Source organism: Moschus berezovskii, chromosome 2, assembly GCF_049115385.1.
Source record: "Moschus berezovskii isolate FMDL1 chromosome 2, NW_MosBer_1.0, whole genome shotgun sequence".
In the NCBI taxonomy this organism is placed as follows: Eukaryota; Metazoa; Chordata; class Mammalia; order Artiodactyla; family Moschidae; genus Moschus; species Moschus berezovskii.
In genome coordinates this window covers 16,656,178-16,674,880 of record NC_142461.1, presented here as the reverse complement: position 1 = coordinate 16,674,880, position 18,703 = coordinate 16,656,178, and the positions used below count along the sequence as shown (strand labels likewise).

The following is an 18,703-nucleotide window of genomic DNA, read 5'->3' as shown; positions in this document are numbered from 1 at the left end:
ATCATTATAAGAGGAAGAAATAGGAAATATAAAAATTGGAAAAGAGAAAATAAAATAATCATTATATGCCAGTGATATGGTTATATATCTGGAAAACTAAAAAGAATCAAAAGAAAAGTTACTGTAAATAACAAACAATAAAAGTAAGGCTGCTTGGCTCAAGCTCTATCAGAAAAAAACTCTAAATGCTACTGAGGGACACAAAAGAAATATTAAATAAATGGAAAAGCATACCCTAATTTTGGATGGAAAAAATTAATGCCATAGATTCATCCATAAATTTAATGCAATTCAAATAAATGTAAACTATAGGATTTTAAAAAACCCGAAAACTGACCTTAAAATTCATATGGAAAGTATGAGAATCATCAGGAAAATCCTAAAGAATAACAAGAAATATATCCTTACAGATATTAAAGCTTATAAAGTTATAACAACTAAAATAGTGTTGAATATGACTAGACAGATCAATGGAAGAAAAAAATCATATAGAATTCATTCAGTACATATTAAAATTCTTAAAGAGATGGGAAAATTCTTAAAGAGATGGGAATACCGGACTGCCTGACCTGCCTCCTGAGAAATCTGTATGCAGGTCAAGAAGCAACAATTAGAACTGGACATGGAACAACAGACTGGTTCCAAATCGGGAAAGGAGTATGTCAAGGCTGTATACTGTCACCCTCTTTATTTAACTTATATGCAGAGTACATCATGAGAAATGCTGGGCTGGATGAAGCACAAGCTGGAATCAAGATTGCCGGGAGAAATATCAATAACCCAAGATATACAGATGACACCACACTTATGGCAGAAAGTGAAGAAGAACTAAAGAACCTCTTGATAAAAGTGAAAGAGGAGAGTGAAAAAGTTGGCTTACAGCTCAACATTCAGAAAACTAAGATCATGGCATCCTGTGCCATCACTTCATGGCCAATAGATGGGGAAACAGTGGCTGACTTTATTTTTCTGGGCTCCAAAATCACTGCAGATGGTGATTGCAGCCATGAAATTAAAAGATGCTTACTCCTTGGAAGGAAAGTTATGACCAACCTAGATAGCATATTAAAAAGCAGAGACAGTACTTTGCCAACAAAAGTCTATCTATTCAAGGCTATGGTTTTTCCAGCAGTCATGTATGGATGTGAGAGTTGGACTATAAAGAAAGCTGAGCGCCAAAGAATTGATGCTTTTGAACTGTGGTATTGGAGAAGACTCTTGCGGGTCCCTTGGTCTGCAAGGAGATCCAACCAGTCCATCCTAAAGGAAATCAGTTCAAATATTCATTGGAAGGACTGATGCTGAAGCTGAAACGCCAATACTTTGGCCACTTGATGCGAAGAGCTGACTCATCTGAAAAGACCCTGATGCTGGGAAAGACTGAAGGCAGGAGGAGAAGGGGACAACAAAGGATGAGATGGTTGGATGGCATCACTGACTTGATGGACATGAGTTTGCGCAAACTCTGAGAGTTGGTGATGGAAATGGAAGCCTGGCGTGCTGCAGTCCACAGGGTCACAAAGAGTTGGACATGACTGAGTGACTGAACTGAACATATTAATAGAAGCATTTAAAATGAGTGGCAAAAAAAGATAGGACTATTGAATAAATAGTGTTAGGACAAAAGGGTGGTCATATAGAAAAATTAAATCTCTACCTCACTCCTTCTATTAAAATGTATTTCAGATCAAAGTTAAAAAAGAAAGAAAGAAAGGAAGGAGAAAAATACAAAGGGAAATATGGGGATCATTTTTATAATGTAGGATTGGGAAAGGTCTAATATGATCAAAAATCCAGAAGCCTTTACAGAAGTCTCTTCCTTCTCTGACCAAAACTGCAAACTGCCAGAAATCCTCATTTCTTCTGTCACTGTCTTATTCCTCCCACTTAAATCTTCTAGAGGCTATTTCTTTTAATACATAATGTATTCCTCCATCTGATTTAATAAAACATAGTTCAGCTTTTAAACTGCAAAAGTTTTAGTTTTTACTTATAACCTTTTACACTATTTGAAACATTTTAATCTGTATATTACTTAAAAACAAAAGCACAAATAACTTCAATAAGAATCACTTCCGAATTCTTAACCAAAGAAGAGGCCTAATTTTTCATACCCTGCTGCTGCTGCTAAGTCGCTTCAGTCGTGTCCGACTCTGTGCGACCCCATAGACAGCAGCTGACCAGGCTTCGCCATCCCTGGGATTTTCCAGGCAAGAACACTGGAGTGGGTTGCCGTTTCCTTCTCCAATGTGTGAAAGTGAAGTCGCTCAGTCGTGTCCGACTAGTAGCGACCCCATGGACCGCAGCCCACCAGGCTCCTCTGTCCATGCGATTTTCTAGGCAAGAGTACTGGAGTGGCTTGCCATTGCCTTCTCCGTTTTCATACCCTAGGTCACCTGAATTTCTTTCTCTGGAAGCTTTTCTCTGTAGTGAAGACTTGGCCCTGGCTCCCTCACTGCTCTAATATATGGTAACTTCTGCGGATGGAGAGGATTCCAGGAGGATCTATTGAATTTGATCAGATTAACCGTTGCAGCAGCTTCCGCCCTGTCAATTCTGGAGTCACTGGTTTCATAAAGGCAGTGGTGTGCACATTTCTTTAAAAAGAGGGGCAGAATAATCGTGTCACATGTTTGTATCTCCTGGCTAAGACAGACACTATAATCCAACATCTCTGAACAAATCAAGATTTAAAAATGAGCCTCTGCTTGCCAAATGGCCCTCCTGAATGCCTATTTTTGTCTTCTTCTGTCTGATTTTCTAGTACTTGCTCCTCATTATTCCTTTTATTCTGAACACTCACAGGCTTTTAGCAGCTGTTCTGTGTACTAGTTACTGTTTCCCTAATTTGGTTTATGGACTTACTGAGGGCAGAGGTATTCCCACTCATTGAGTTGACAGCAAAAAACAGGGAAATCTTTGGCTATCCTGGCTTTTGCATCACATCAATCAGTAAATTTCCAGTGTGCCAAAAGTAATTAGGAAAAAAAAAATTGGGGGGTGGGGTGGGGTAATAGGGCTAAGCAGAATGAACAAGAATTTGGTTCCAAATTATTAAGTCTAGGGTACTCTGTATAAGGACAGTCAACATTAGTTTTCATAGAGTATGTTTTCTTAGGAAGGATTTTTCTTTTAGGATAATGTTTGAATTAAGGCCAAAAAGGGACTAATTTCTTAATTAGTATTTTATTTTTATTCTACTTTGTAAAGTACTTTTTTTCATGACACATATTCTTCCCTGGTGGCTCAGCTGGTAAAGAATCCACCGGTAATGCAGGAGACCTGGGTTCAATCCCTAGGTTGGGAAGATACCCTGGAGAAGGGAAAGGCTACCCACTCCAGTATTCTGGCCTGGAGAATTCCATCTGAGTGACTTTCACTTCACTATTAACAGGTATCTTAAAGTTATTGTACAGTTCTTGTTTACTCAGGACTTGGTTCTCATTTCCAGTCTTCCTAAAAGTAATCAATTTCTAGACATAATCCTTTTCTTCCATTTTAATTATAGTTTAGAATTATAAACTTTTGAAAATGTAGTCTCTTACAGATGCTACCAAAATTAAAACAGGGGCACATTCCTAAACTATGCCAGAGAAAACAAAAATCACTAGCTCTATTAGCTTGAAATCTGACTGAAGACAAAGAGATAATTTTTAAATGGACTATTATTAATACAAATAAACAGAATAGTATCCTTTATATTTTCATACTATTTTTAGAGATTTGCTAGTTTGTAAAATAAATGTCTGCCTGCTGGTCATTTGAATGCACACATTTAACTAGAATGAGGTACCATATTTAAGATCCTGTGATATTCCTTCATATAACAGGAGAGAGACTGAGAGGGAAAAGAGGGAGAGAAGAGAGACAGAGATATAGATAGATACGGAGAGGGGGAGGGAGGGAAGGAGGGGGAGAGGGGAAAGAGAAAAATGGGAGAAAAGGAGTGAGGGGGGAGAGTGCCTCTGCTTTTTTATGCAGGTAATTTAATGTTAGCTTTTTAAAAGAGTTGTGTGGAAATAAAGTGTGGTTTTTGTTTGGGTTTTGGGTTTGTTTTTGTTTTTTGTAAATTACATGGTTTAAATTGCTCTGCAGGAACTTATTGTTTTAAAAGTACCAAATAAATTATCTCATAAATGGAGAAAATTTTCTGTAAATTAATGTTTAAAGCCCTAATTTGAGATTAACTAGCAAATCTCTAAAAGTAAATTTCTGTTTACTGTGATTTCTTCAGGCAGGGCACATCCATGGTAAGTCTTCATTGTGACAGGAAAAAATGCCAGTCATGTTAGTTAACAACTTCTGAAGATTATACCCCAGTTAGATATAATCATATTTCAGATCTGAAGCCCCTAAAATGCCAGAACTTAATTTGTCACACCTACTGTAATATATCTTTCCCTACCACACAAGGCCTCTCTCTTAGAAAAAGATATCTTTGATGTCTTCATAAAATGACATTCCCCCCCCTTTTTTTCCCCTAAGCCTAAGAACCTGAAATGCCTCATTATCACATCAGTGGCACCTTATAATACGCATATGCTTGGCTTCCCTGGTGTTTCAGATGGTAAAGAATCTGCCTGCAGTGTGGGAGACCTGGGTTCTGTCCCTGGGTTGGGAATATCCCCTGGAGAAGAGAATGGCAACCCACTCCAGTATTCTGGCCTGGAGAATCCCAGGGACAGAGGAGCCTGGTGGGCTACAGTTCATGGGGTTGCAAAGAATCATACATGACCAACCGACTAATACTTTCATTTTCTTTCAATAAGACCTCAAGCAAGTGCCAAAACCAAATTATCTGCATGAGAAACAACGTCCGGGGCAGCACTAAGTTTACTCAACCAAGGTAACCTGAAATTCTCGGCTGTATTAGCGTTTGCTGGCAGAGGAGGCTGCTGTCAATTCGCCCCTGTCACATTATTTTCCTTTGTCTCAGTCCGAAGCCACAGGGCAGGGCTACAGGGTTTGCTTCTAACTTGTAACAACGGCAGAGGTTATGGATTCCCTCTGCTGCCCTGACAAACCTGACACCTGGCTCCTCGCCTAGAAACAGGGTAAAGCTGGAGACAGATGTATTGTTACCAAAAAGGACAAGAAATCTGCCATTCTATGAAATGTTTGGTTGGCTACTTGGGGAACATGGAAAAGTCTGTCAGAGGAAGGAAAAAAAAGGAAATTGTGTAGAGCTGGCTTTGACCAGAATGTCCGCTAGCTTCCTTGATATCCTTGGTTTCTTTACTCCACTTCTCATTTCTTTTAATACACAGTGTGGAGTCTGACTGTAAACAAGATAGCTGAAAAGCAGCTACTTCCACGACTGTTTTGCATTGTTATTCACCAAGTGGACTCTCAGGGTAATCCTAGAAGGTATGTGACCCAGGAAAAACAGTGGTTAATGGTACTGTACCAATGTCCCTTTCCTGGTTTTGATAATGTAGTATAGCTATGTTAGATGTTATCATTGAGGGACATTGGATGAAAGGTATATGAGAACTCACTTTCTATTTTCACAACTTCTTGTGGCCTAAAATTATTCCAAAATGGAATTTGAAAATAAAAAAATAGACACCCATATGTATATTACACTAGTACTAGTTTCTAAGACATTTAAGACTCTATGAGCATGCTCAGTCGTGTCTGACTCTTTGCAACCCAATGGACTGTAGTCCACCAGGTTCCTCTGTCCATGGGATTTCCCAGGCAATAATACTGGAGTGGGTTGCCATTTCCTTCTCCAGCAGATCTTCTCAACCCGAGGACTGAACCCGGGTCTCCTGTATTGCAGGCAAATTTACTATCTGAGCCACCAGGGAAGCCCTGCTTTATTCTATACCATATGCTAAATTCCAAATTACTGAAGAAAAATGGTTGATTATCTCATATTGTTTACTGTAATATACTGCAATTGGTTTCAAGAATTACATATAAAGAAAATATAGATGAATATGTAACCTAAGGATAAAGAAGGCCTCTCTAAAAATAAATGCAAAAGAAAAAAAAAACATAAAAGAATAAAGTATGTACAAATTCCAGAAAAAGTTTAAAACCCAAGTGGTTTCAGCAGAAGAGGGAGAACACTAGACAGAGTGCTCTGGGGACAGAGCCTGAAGCAGACTAGGTTTTTCAAACTGTTTTAAGTTTTTACAAGAAGAATTTTATCTCTATTACTTAAGAAGTATCTTAAAAGTCAAACCATAGAACACTTTATACCTCAAAATCATCATAAACAAAGTTAAGTCAAATGAAAAAACTAGAAAAATATGACAGGCAAAGGGACAATGTCTTTACCACAGAAGGAGCACTTACATGAGAAAAAGACAAAATGGCTCAAAAGAACAGTAGGCAAAAACATGCAGGAAATGCAAGTTTTCACCTGTCACACTCCCCCAGCCCAGCCTGGCCCTCACAGAAGGAGAGAAAGAGCTGACTCTCTGGGACCCAAAGGGAGAGGTGCCTCCTTGAGGGAGTATCAGGTTTCAGGGAAGGGGAGGGCTCCAGGAAGTGCCCCTGGAGGGAGGAGACCGTATTTAGAGCAGAAAAGGGCTTTCTGATGGGGTGGTGGTGGGGTGAATTGGGTGGAGTAAGAGGCAAGAGGGTGAGACCACCAGAATGGACTGGTGCCTGCAGGAGCCTGTGCTTTGGGAGGGTACAGGAAGTTTATGGAGTCATTTATAGCCTGTTCTCAAGGTTTCCAACTTTTGACAAAATTATTTTGGTGCTAAACTTGCCCAAAGGGCTTTGTTTCTTTGGGCATTGACCTTCCTGACCTTTCCAGTCAGTCACCAAGTTCTGCTATTTTCTTTCATTAAAGTGCAGTTTCACCTTTTCCCCCCTCTATCCAATGTGCACACTACTGCCAGACTATTGTTTCTAAAATATCACTTAGATTTTGTCTCCTCCCTGTTCATAAACCTCTCAGTGCTTTCTGCTGTCACTGGGTCAAGCACAGACACACCACGAGGAGTCTCAGGTTCACTTCAAAAACACCTGCTCCAGCCAAACTTGTTCCATCACAGACCTGACCCTGTATGTGCCACCATCCCCCCAAAACCTTTTTTATGTTTTTCCGAATCTGATTTCACACTTGAAAGACACTTTCCTCTTTACTTCTCCATGGTCTAGCATTCTTTCACATTTAGTTTCATCCCCTCCTCTCCCACGAGTATACAATGTGCTTATAGCACAAGAGTGGAGTCTCTCAGCCCAGTGATAATCATGGCACCGCTATTTAACAGTTTTGTGACCTTGGAGTCACTTTCTTTAGGCTTGCATGCTAAGTTGCTTCAGTCATGTCCAACTCTTTGTGACCCCATGGACTGTAGCCCACCAGGTTCCTCTGTCCATGGGATTTTCCAGGCAAGAATGCTGGAGTGGGCTGCCACTTCCTTCTCCAGGGGATCTTCCTGACCCAGGGATTGAACCCAGGTCTCCCTCATTGCAGACAGATTCTTTACCGTCGGAGTCACCAGGGAAGCGGTTTCCTTAAGGCTTAGTTTGCCTCAACCCCAAAATGTAATAAAGATTTGTACGATTTTTGTGAAGATTCAATGAAAACTGATGTACGTAAGACTAACACAGTGCCTGGAGCACAGGAGATCAGTAGTAATGTCTGGAAGCTCACTAGATAGTACTCATTATTACTGTCCAAAATACATTTCTTTTCTCTGAGTATAAAGTTTTTCTTACAGTTCGGTGCTTGTGTGCACTGCTATTTTCTCTCTCACATTTAGATTTTTTATACTCATTAACACTGGATGTAAAGCCCTGTGTTAGGTGCTTTATGTACACAAAACCACATGGGTTAGGTACTGTTACTTCCATCACTTCACTTTCTGGATGGGAAAAAGTTTGGAGATATTAAAAACCGAACCTAATATTAAATAGCTGGAAGGAAGAAGCAGGTGATTTTCTTTTGATTGATCTATTTTAAGATTGAAAACTGTCTACGATTTCCATGAATGATGACTGGACAGTCCTAATGAGTCAGGTCTGGTCTTCCCTCACCGGGAAATTTCTCCCAGGGAGAACTGAGCACTGTCACCAGATCTGGCTTCAGCTTCACTCCCCAAACAGCCAGAGCCTGTGCTTTCCTCCAGGGACTGCTCTGACCCTTTGACTTTAAGAAAGAAAGCACACTAGAAGCCCCATGTTTTGTTTTGTTATAGGAAGATCATTTCTGGCATGAGAAATCATGCCATAAGGCATCAGAACAAAAACCAGGTTTCCATCAACGAGAAGCACCCTGTCTTTCTGAGGAGAAAAGAGAGGCTCTTAATAGGAAGAACAAAGCCTTCTGAGTACAGAAAAGGCCAAACTTTCCCAAAGGCAACATTTAAGAGTGTGAGTCTTAAAGAGTCAGAAAGACTAAACCCTAAAGGACGAAAGAAGGACAGACTCCACAACTGTGTATTATTTATTCTGATCTATTACATGAGAGTGCCAGTACATACAACTAGATTTGTTGGTAAGAACTAACGAACATAAAAATGAACCATTGTATTAACTGACACAGTAATTATGTTTACAGACTGATTTCCAGTAGAATCAACACACATTAGGTCTCTTCAGGAGAGTAGTTTCCAGACCCTGAGAAAGCACTGCCTCTGAGTAAAACCTGCAAATTTTAACTTGCTAACTCTCAAACTGTTTTGCCTGATAAAGGTTAAAGAACTTCTTTAAAACAAGCAAACAAAAGAAACCAACAGCCATAAAACAAAACAAGTTCATCTACTTAGGAGATAAACATGCCTCCCCTGCTTTCCAGTCTCTTACCTACAAAGGGTACTTTAGAGGTCAGAGGAGTAGATATACATTCCTATCAGCAGGGGAGCTGCCCACTGCCAGCCTCTGGACAGACACCTTGGGCATGGATTCTCTAAAGCTCAGTGTCGGTAACTTCCTGAGTTGGGAGACTGGGATTGGTGGATGACCAACAGGAGTTTTAAGGTTTCTCCCTTCATTCACCCACTTATCAAATTCTGCTCAGAGGGTCTTTACTTGTGGAAAGAGGGCAAAGAACTTTTTTCTTTACAATGCTTCTCTCCTACATGTCAGAAGAGAATTATGAGGACTGGAGGGATTAAGATGGTGATATTTCCCAAACTGCTCTACAAATTCAACTTAATCATTATCAAAATCCCAGCTGTCTTTTTTTTTTTGGCTGAAATTGACAAAATGATCCTAAAATTCATATGTATATCAAGGGACTCAGAGAACTCAAACAACCTTGAGAGAGAAAACAAAGTTGGCCAAATCACACTTCCTGATTTCAAAACTTTCTATAGAGCTACAGTAATCAGATGGTGTGGTACTGGCATAAGGACAGACATATAGATCAATGGAAGAACTGAGAGTCCATAAATAAACCTCACATTTATGGTCACTTGCTATCTGACAAGGCTGCCAAGACAATTCAATAGGAGAAAGAATAGTTTTTTCAACAGATGGTGCTGGGACAAATGGGCTATCTACATGCAAAAAAATAAAGCTGGACCCCCAACATTCACATCATACATAAAAATTAAAGTGGATCATAGGTCCACATGTAAGAGCTAAAATTACAAAACTCTTAGGAGAAATACAGGAATAACTCTTTGTGACCTTGGGTTAGTAGAAACCCTTCTTAGCTATGACAGACTAGAAAAACACAGATGACAAAATAAAAAAAAACTGGATTTCATCAAAGTTAAAAACTGTTATGCTCCAAAGGACACCATTAAGAAAATGGAAGAACAATCCACATAGTGGTTGAAAATATCTGCAGATCACGGATCTGAGGAGCCAGTTGTATCCAGAATATATAAAGAACTTTTACAACTCAATAAGACAAATAACCCAATTAAAAAATGGGCAAGAATCTGAATAGACATTTCTCCAAAGAAGATACAGAAATGGTCAAAAGCACATGAAAAGATGCTCAACACCATTAGTCACCAGGGAAATGCAGATTAAAACCACTTTGAGATATTACTTTATACCCTCTAGGATGAGTATTAGTAGGAAGACATGTGTTCACGATCATGTAGAGAAACTAGAACCCTCATACACTGCTGGTGGAAATGTAAAATGGGGCAACTATTGAAAGAGTCTGGCAGTTCCTCAGAAGGTTAAACAGAGTTACCTGCTAGCCCAGCTACTCTGCTCCTAGGTATATGTCCAAGAGAAATGAAAACATATGTTCACACAAATACTTGTATGTGAATGTTGATAGCAATATTAGTCTTAATAACTAAAAAAAAAAAAGTGAAGACAACCCAAATGTTCATCAACCGATGAATGGATAAATAAAATGTGGTACATCCACACTATGGACTATTATCTCGAATTGAAATGGAATTAGACACTAATATATGCTATAGCATGGATGAACCTTGAAAATATTAAGTGAAAGAAATCAGTCACAAAAGCCCCAAAATTCCTTGATTCCATTTATATGAAATATCCAGAATAGTGAAATCTAGAGAGGCAGAAGGTAGATTAGTGTTTTCCTACAGCTGGGATGGGAGGGTAAAGGAAATGAGGAAGGACTGCTAGAGGAAACAGGGTTTCTTTTAAAAAGATGATGAAATGTTCCCAAAGTGACTGTTAATGGCTGCATAATATTGTGAATAGAATAAAACCCACTGAACTGTATATTATAAATGGGTGAACTGTATCTCAATAAAGCTGTTAAATGTGTATTTTAAAAAGAATTACAGGTAAATAAATTTATAAAAAAAAGATCACCACACTAAAAATAATAAATAAAAAGAATTACAGGGATATCAAGAAAAAGGCTTCAAAATTAATGAAAAGGTCAGGAAATGTTTCAAAAACAAAAATCCACAAAAGAATAAAAAACACTTGGTAAGTATGCGAAAAAGAAAGCTGTAGGACTAGAAAGAAAGTAAAAACATTCTTGGTTTGGATTTATTCTGAAAAACAAATTTTTAAAAAACACAATGTTGAAGAGGGGATAAACTGGGAGTTTGGGATAACGTATGAAAAATGAAAGTGTTAGTGGCTCAGTCGAGTCTGACACTTTGAGACCCCATGGACCGCAGCCATCTAAGCCACATTATATAGTAGTGTGCATATGTTAATCCCTGGGCCTCCCTGGTGGCTCAGATGGTAAAGAAGATTCTTTACCATCTGAGGAGACTTTACCATCCATCTGCAGGAGACTCTGGTTTGATCCCTAGCAGGAAGAGACGCTGGAGGAGGGCGTGGCAACCCACTCTAGTATTCTTGCCTCGGAAATCATATGGACAGAGGAGCCTGGCAGGCTAAAGTCCATGGGGTCGAAAAGAGTCGGACACAACTGAGCGACTAACACTTTATTTCATATATAAAAAAGATAAACAAAGACCTACTGTATAGCATAGGGAACTATATTCAACATCTGGTAATAACCTATAATGAAAAAGAATCTGAAATGGAATATCTGTCTCTGAATATCTCTCGCAAAGAGCTGGACACAACTGAGTGACTGAACTGATCTCTGAACAACTTTGCTATACAGCTGAAATTAACACAACTTTGCAAATCAACTATATTTCAATTTAAAAAACATATTATATGTCAATTCTATCTCAATAAAACTAGAAAAAATTTAGAAAACACAAGAGGGAGAGTCTAACACAAACTGTTCCCCCCTCTTTTTATTTTTGCAGTTTTATTTGATATTAATAAATGACAAAAAAGGTCTAGTCTGCACATGGACTCTTTAGATATAGGAAGAGCTTAGTAGTAGTTGTTATTTCTCATGTCAAACACACCTTCCACCCTATTATTTTCTAAATCATTGTTCTAATAATAATAAAAAGATACAGAATTAGGCTATCAGATTTACTAAGGCCATCAAAGAAATCCATCATTCATTTGCATAGTACCTTAAAGTTTATAAATCACTTTTACACATTTTATCTCAGCTGATCCTCACAAAGCAGGTATCACCTCCATTTTAAAGATGAAGAAATAGCCTCAGAAACATTACATTTAAAGCCTCACACCTAGTGAGAGGTATAGACAGATTAGAACCCATGTCTCACTCTACTAAGCCACTTTCTAAGTTTATAAAGAAACTGCTCTTTTGTATACAATATTCTTTTAGCAAATACAATTTTTTTCTTGTTGAATTTTCTCTTACAAAAAGTGTTCAGAAATAATTTTAAATAGCAGTTTGGTCCATATTGAAACATAGTTTAATATACAGTATAATATATATTCTATACTAATTTCAATCATATATTTCATTTTTAAAAAATCAAAAAACAATTACATGGGGAGTTTCCTGGTGGTCCAGTGGTCAGGACTTGGCACTTTTACTGCTGTGGCCCTAGGTTCAATCCCTGGTTGGGAAGCTAAGATCCCACAAGCTGTGTAGTGCAGCCAAAAAATCCCTCAAAAACAATTACTCAGAAATGTACAAATTCCAAGCTGACTACTACAGAGTTTGACTAATGGCTAAGAAGTCAAAATAACGCTTTTGACTAATGGCTAAGAAGTCAAAGTAATGCTTTTGGGCAATAACTTTGCCATGTATCCAAAAGTCAAATATGTGTCTTAACCATTTAATTTACTTAATATACTAATATCAGGAAATAGTCTTTCCTTAATTTGTGTTTTCATATCTTATTTAAGAATTAAGGCACTATAATGACAGATAGTATAGTATATGCTGGCCTCCAAAACACAATACCAGTCTGAACATAGATAAATATGGTCTGAAAAGCTAATTCCCAAATTTTGATATAATTTTAGATAGAAGTTTTCCTAAATCATTTCCCCTTTATTTTCCTTCCAGAATGTCCAGAACCCCAGAATGATCATCTACTATACAGCTGTTAAACAGTGGTGTTATGTAATGATCAACCTATAATTGTTGGGAAAAAAGAAAGAAGTCAATTGAATCTCCATCTGAATATGGCAAAGGGTTCTGTATTACAACAAGGCTGAATTGGACATTTTCATTTGTCTAACTTTACTGAACATTTATGAGTGTTAGGCTAGCACACACAGTGATTTATTAATAAAACATGTGCATGTTCTCTGGAGTGCTCCTCCAGGTAGGGAAAACTATCAGGTCAAAGAATAATTACAATGCAATGTGAGAATGACTATCTATAATGGAGACTTGTACAAAGTACCATCTTTGGCTTGCTTATGATCAGGTCTTGTGAGATAAGATAAGTATCAGTGACTTAAACATGCCTCTAAAGCTGAAGAGCCACTCACTAACCTGTATCACCTTTCAATACTGTGCCATACCCAGGTGTCTCCTCTCTTCCTGATTTGCATAACTAGGCAAGATAGCCCAGGTTGATAGCACTACTGTCTCAGGTTAAGGCACAAACTCAGATCAAATACTACTCAAAGGAACATAAATTCCCTCATAATCTTAGTCGATACAGCTCCTGAAGTCTTTAGGTTGTGAAGTGTTTTGAAATTTTTCTCTTCAGAAGAAAAGCTAAGTTTAAAAGCTCAGTTAAAACTACAAATATGCAAATAAAACATTAAGCCTATTTCTCTGAAATTAAAGACTGTACATTTCTGAACCTTTTATATATAGATTCTGGTAGAGAAAAGGTTAAATGGAGTAAAAAAATAAGCAGAATTTTTCTCCCACCAAGTTAGCTACTGTACATCTTTTAAAAGGTTCCCCAACTATAGAGTGTATCTCCTTTCTTCCAATTGTAAAGACACTATCAGCAAAATTATTCCTTTCCCATATAGTGCAACTGGACTGGGTCAAGAATAGAACAGTCAAGACGAATAGGCAGATCACTTATTTTTTCTTTTGAAGTTGGGGGAGGACTGGTATTTATTCTCAAGTTTGGGAAAAACAAGGTACTTGAATTTCTTTAATTACAACACAGCCTGGCCCACTATAATACATCGCTGATGTTTTCAAGATTTTGCTCAAAGGATATTCTAGTTTTACATACCATAATGTACCCAGTAATGCAGAGGAGACTCAAACTATGAGAGGCATTTGTTGTCTTGAAGCACAATTCCAACTAAACCAAAAAGAATTGCAGAGGAAATTCAGAAATATAATGCCCTTCAACAGGACACGTAGTCTGCAATCCAAATATCATTAAGGATTCCCTAGCGGGCCATATCTTCTGGGATGGTAAAGTCAAGTTTTCTGTGTTAAGTTTAAGTGCTCAAAAAATGCTGGTACTCAACTGATGACAGCTGCAAAAGCCTCTGGGAAGGTCTGAACATCTCCATTTAAACATAGTTCCTTCTGTGGACAAGGAACACTTCCAAACACTATAGGTTTCTCCAGGAGTTACTCTCTCAAAGATTCTAGTCAGTATATAAACATACCTTTTAAGTAAAAATACAGTCATCCTGGGTCAAGATTCACTTTAAACAATATAAAAACCTATTTAAATGATATTTAATGGTATGAGAAAATGTTTGTAATTTATTGGTGTGTGAAAAAAGATAAAATTTTAAAATTAAGGAGTTTACAAAACACATATAATGTGATCACATTTATTAAAAAGTATATATATATATATATGTGAGGATTTTTTAACCAGAAGGATTCATGGCTATTATAGAAAATTTGGAAAATAGAGGACAAAAAACAATAGCTGTATTCCTATAAACCAGAGATTACCATTTAATATTTGTGTTGGTATTTCCAATTTTTTCTATCTATATGTATATGTCTTCCCAATAAATGTAATTGTGAAAAACTTAATCTTTTGCTTAGTCATTAGTCTTGCACTCATTAACATATAATGATATTCTAGGAAACTAGGGTAAATTATAAGATTCATGCACATGAGTGGTTTTCAACCTTGGTTGCATATTAGAATCGCCTGGGGGAATATTTAAAATTCCCAATGTCTGGACCACTCCCACAGACCAATTAAATCAGAATCTCTGGAGATGGGACCTAGGCATTAGTATTTTTCAGAGTTCCCCAGGTGATTCCACTGAACACCAGGGTTGAGAACCACCACTTGACAGCTTTCCCTGCTTTGAGCAAAATGTTGACTTACAGCAGTGCTTTCTTAAACTTCCATGTGCATACAGATCATGTGGAAATCTTGTCAAAATCTAGATTCTGGCTCAGTGGGTCTAGGGTAGGACTTGAGATTCAGCATTGGCTCAAGGGCTGTGGTCTGAGTAGCTATAGGGTTCTGGGAAGGAAAACTCTTAAATGGAAACATTTATATCCACTGAAGCCCATGCTCTATGCCACCAGGCAGGGAGGGCAGTCAACCATGGATGAACAAAGAACTGATATGGGGAGTTAAGAGATGTTTCTAAAAAATAATAGCTTCTCGGCCTTTTGGCTAAGATCAAGAGATGTTTCTAAAAAATAAGATTTTAGGGAAGCAAAAGTTTGGAATAACTACATTTTTCAGGAGAAAACAGTCGCTAGAGCTTATATAGTTCGTGTGCACAAAGAAGGAAAGACAGAATGAAGACAAGAAAGGTGGGCAGTGTAAGAAAAAAAAAATCAACTGTCTAAAGAATTGTTAGGGGAGAAATAAAATCTTTGGCTGTTGTGCTGGAAATGGATGGAGAAATACTACAAGGAGATCTGTAGGATATTTCACTGCCAAAAACATGTTTGGGAAGCAGTACAGATGATAAACTGAAGTTGGTGCAGATTACTAACCATCCTCAATCAACCCACTCCTGGGACCTAAGAAGAGACCCCAGGAGTATAAGTCTCTCCTGGCAGCACTTAAGGAACCAACAACAAACAAACAGTGGACTATTTGTTCAAATGCTTCTCACGGTGTGCAGAAAGAGCACTGAGATGCTCAAACAGGGAGTCTTATGAACAAGGGGGCTTCCCAGGTGGCACTAGTGGTAAAGAACCTGCCTGCCAATGCAGGAGATATAAGAAAAGAGGGTTTGATCCCTGGGTTGGGAAGATCCTCTGGAGTAGGAAATGGCAACCCACCCCAGTATTCTTGCCTGGTGAATCCTATGGACAGAGGAGCCTGGCGGGCTACAGTCGATGGGGTCGCAAAGAGTCGGACATGAATGAAGTGACGCAGCATGCATGAAGCTTCTTGGCAACACTCTACTTTAGATTTCTAAATTTCAATGGAGATGGAACAAAAAGGGTTTCTTTTTCCCCCCTAAAAATTAGAAAAGTTTAGCCTATTTTGTAGAATGACAAACTATGTAAGTATTCATAAATAGAAAACATAAAAGTTTTCATAAATCACCAGACTGTTTGTCCTTCAAAATAACTTCTAAAAACAATAAAATAGGAAAACTTTTGCATAAAATTATCTGGAGAATTATTTGAATCAGCCGGTACACTTTATCAGATATTCCTTATCAGCTTGGCCATGTCTGAGTAAAGTTCTGTTCAAATAAACTAAAGAGGAAGAAACTAAAGGGGAAGACTTTACCAAGTAATGAAAAAGAATTCTGATGTCATATGATTCATGTTACACATCTCTTGGATGTAAGAATCTTTGGCAGAATCATACCCAACCATAACGGTCCCACTGATCTGTATATTCAGCACTTACTTCCTGTGTAATGGTGATGGTTAACATGTGTTGAGTGCCAGATGTTGGCTAAGTGCTTTATCCACATCTAAGTTAATCTACCTACACAACCTATGAAATAGGCATGATTATTACAGTCCTTGTATGGATGAGAAATCTGTGGTTTAGGGATGGCAAGTACCATGCTCAAAGGTCATGAAGCCAGTATGTCATAACGCTGGTTTTTGAGTGCCTGGTTTCAACACCTATTCTCTTACCATTTATATGACATAAACAGCCTTCCTGTGTGCTAAGTCTGTACCAGGGAGAAACTATACTCAAGACTCGGGGACAGAAGGTAAGTTATGATGCCTAAGCTTGTGGTGCAGGACAAGCAGTTCTTCTGAGACACGAGACTGGAAAGGTACTTCAAACCTGTAGAATACAGGATGCTGTATGGTGTTGTGGCATGTCAGCTCAGATTATGCTGACGGTGTATTCCATGGGTCAGAACTCATTTACCTTTGGGGTTCCTGATTCTTGATATTTTATATATTCTTGATGAGCAGAAGACATATTTACAAAGAGGACACACTATGTGACTACAGACATAATTTCTTTTAGCTTAGGCAAGCTTTCCAGAAATTACTGAACCACTCTAACTCTATAAAATCAAGAAAGCCACAACAATGTCCAGATAAGAGATCTAGTATCAGTTGAGGGGTTCGTCTCCTCCACATTCAAATGGTAAGGGGTGTTGCTGGATAATCTAGTCCAGTTAGGGCTTGGAAAAAAGAAATCTGTCTCAGATTGAGGTTCTTGTCTTTCTATTGCGTTTCTGTAAAAAGCTCCAAAGGCTAAGGGAAACCCCACTGAAGGTATTAGCTGAACTGTGGCGACAAAGATCAATAATTCTTAATCAATGATTCATTACCAGTGCAGATAGATAAAGAAAGTCCTAACTATTTTGCATTTCTCAGAGCTAGCTTCCTAGCATGCATTTGTGCTCAGTCACGTTCAACTCTTTGGGACATTGTGGGCTGTAGCCCGCCTGGCTCCTCTGTCCATGGAATTTCTCAGGCAAGAATACTGGAGTGGGTTGCCATTTCCTTTTCCAGAGGATCTTCCCCACCCAGGGATGGAACCCACGTCTCCTGTCTTAGCAGGTGAATTCTTTACCACTAAGCCACCTGAGAAGCCAGTTTCCTAGCAGTTTTGTTCCACTTGACAACTGCAAACTTACCAGGGAAAAGGTAAACAGTATTTCCAGCCTTATTTGACATTTGGCTACATGAATCGCTTAAAGCTGGTCTTTCAAAGAAAGAGACAGGGGAAAGAACTACTATCTGAGTACCTACATTCAATATACCAGTTGAGCACTGTCCTAAGAGCCCCTCTCTTTCCCATTTTTCAGTCTTATCTCACTTGATAATGACACTCACATGAAACAGTAGTGATCTCAGAAGTTAAACATCTTTCTCAGGAACTCATGAGAAAGGTACTCAGGTAGTCAACACAGCTCGCATTCAGGTGAGGCCTGTGCATACGACATATTCTTGAAAAGAAGTGACTTCAGGCAGCTGCAAGGTCCTGGGTATCTTTATGAGGACAGGCCTCCAGTGCTAGAAGAGCTGAGGAAACTGATGATAAAGGCAGGCAGACCTCAAACATTCCACAAAAATGGTCCTTTTGCTCCACCTAACAATGTTCTCTTGGGATATGGTTAGTAGACAATAAGGACTATGGGTTGAGCTATTGATGCTGTACAGCTGTACCCTCAGTTATGTGTGGGGGACTGGTTGTAAGATCCCCTCACATCATAATCTGTGGATGCTCAAGTCCCTTCTTTATAAAATGGTATAGTATTTGCATACAACTTGTGCACATTCTCCCTATATTTAAATAATCTCTAGGATATTTATAATATACAATACAATGTAAATGCTATGTAAATAGTTGCTGGCATGGCAAATTCAAGTTTTGCTTTTTGGAAACTTTCTGGAATTTTTTTTCTTAAATATATATTTTTAAAATTTAGCCACACCACTGGGCATGTGGGATTCTAGTTCCCCAACCAGGGATCATACCCATGCCCCCTCATTGGAAGGGTGGAGTCCTAACCACTGTACCACCAGGCAAGTCCCCTAAATATTTCTGATAATGCAGTTGCTTGAATCCCTGGATGTGGAACCCATGAATATGCAGGACTGGTTTTACTGACCCACAATGGAAACAAGACTCTACTT

General features: G+C 38.5%; 1 protein-coding gene and 1 non-coding gene across 4 annotated transcripts in view; one reads left to right on the top strand and one right to left on the bottom strand.

The window, feature by feature from the left end:
- PDE6D (phosphodiesterase 6D) overlaps positions 1 to 18,703 on the bottom strand; it is a 61,900-nt gene that overhangs the window by 27,076 nt on the left and 16,121 nt on the right.
- Positions 12,269 to 12,341, top strand: TRNAK-UUU (transfer RNA lysine (anticodon UUU)). The gene has a single exon. It is a non-coding gene; the product is annotated as a tRNA-Lys (tRNA).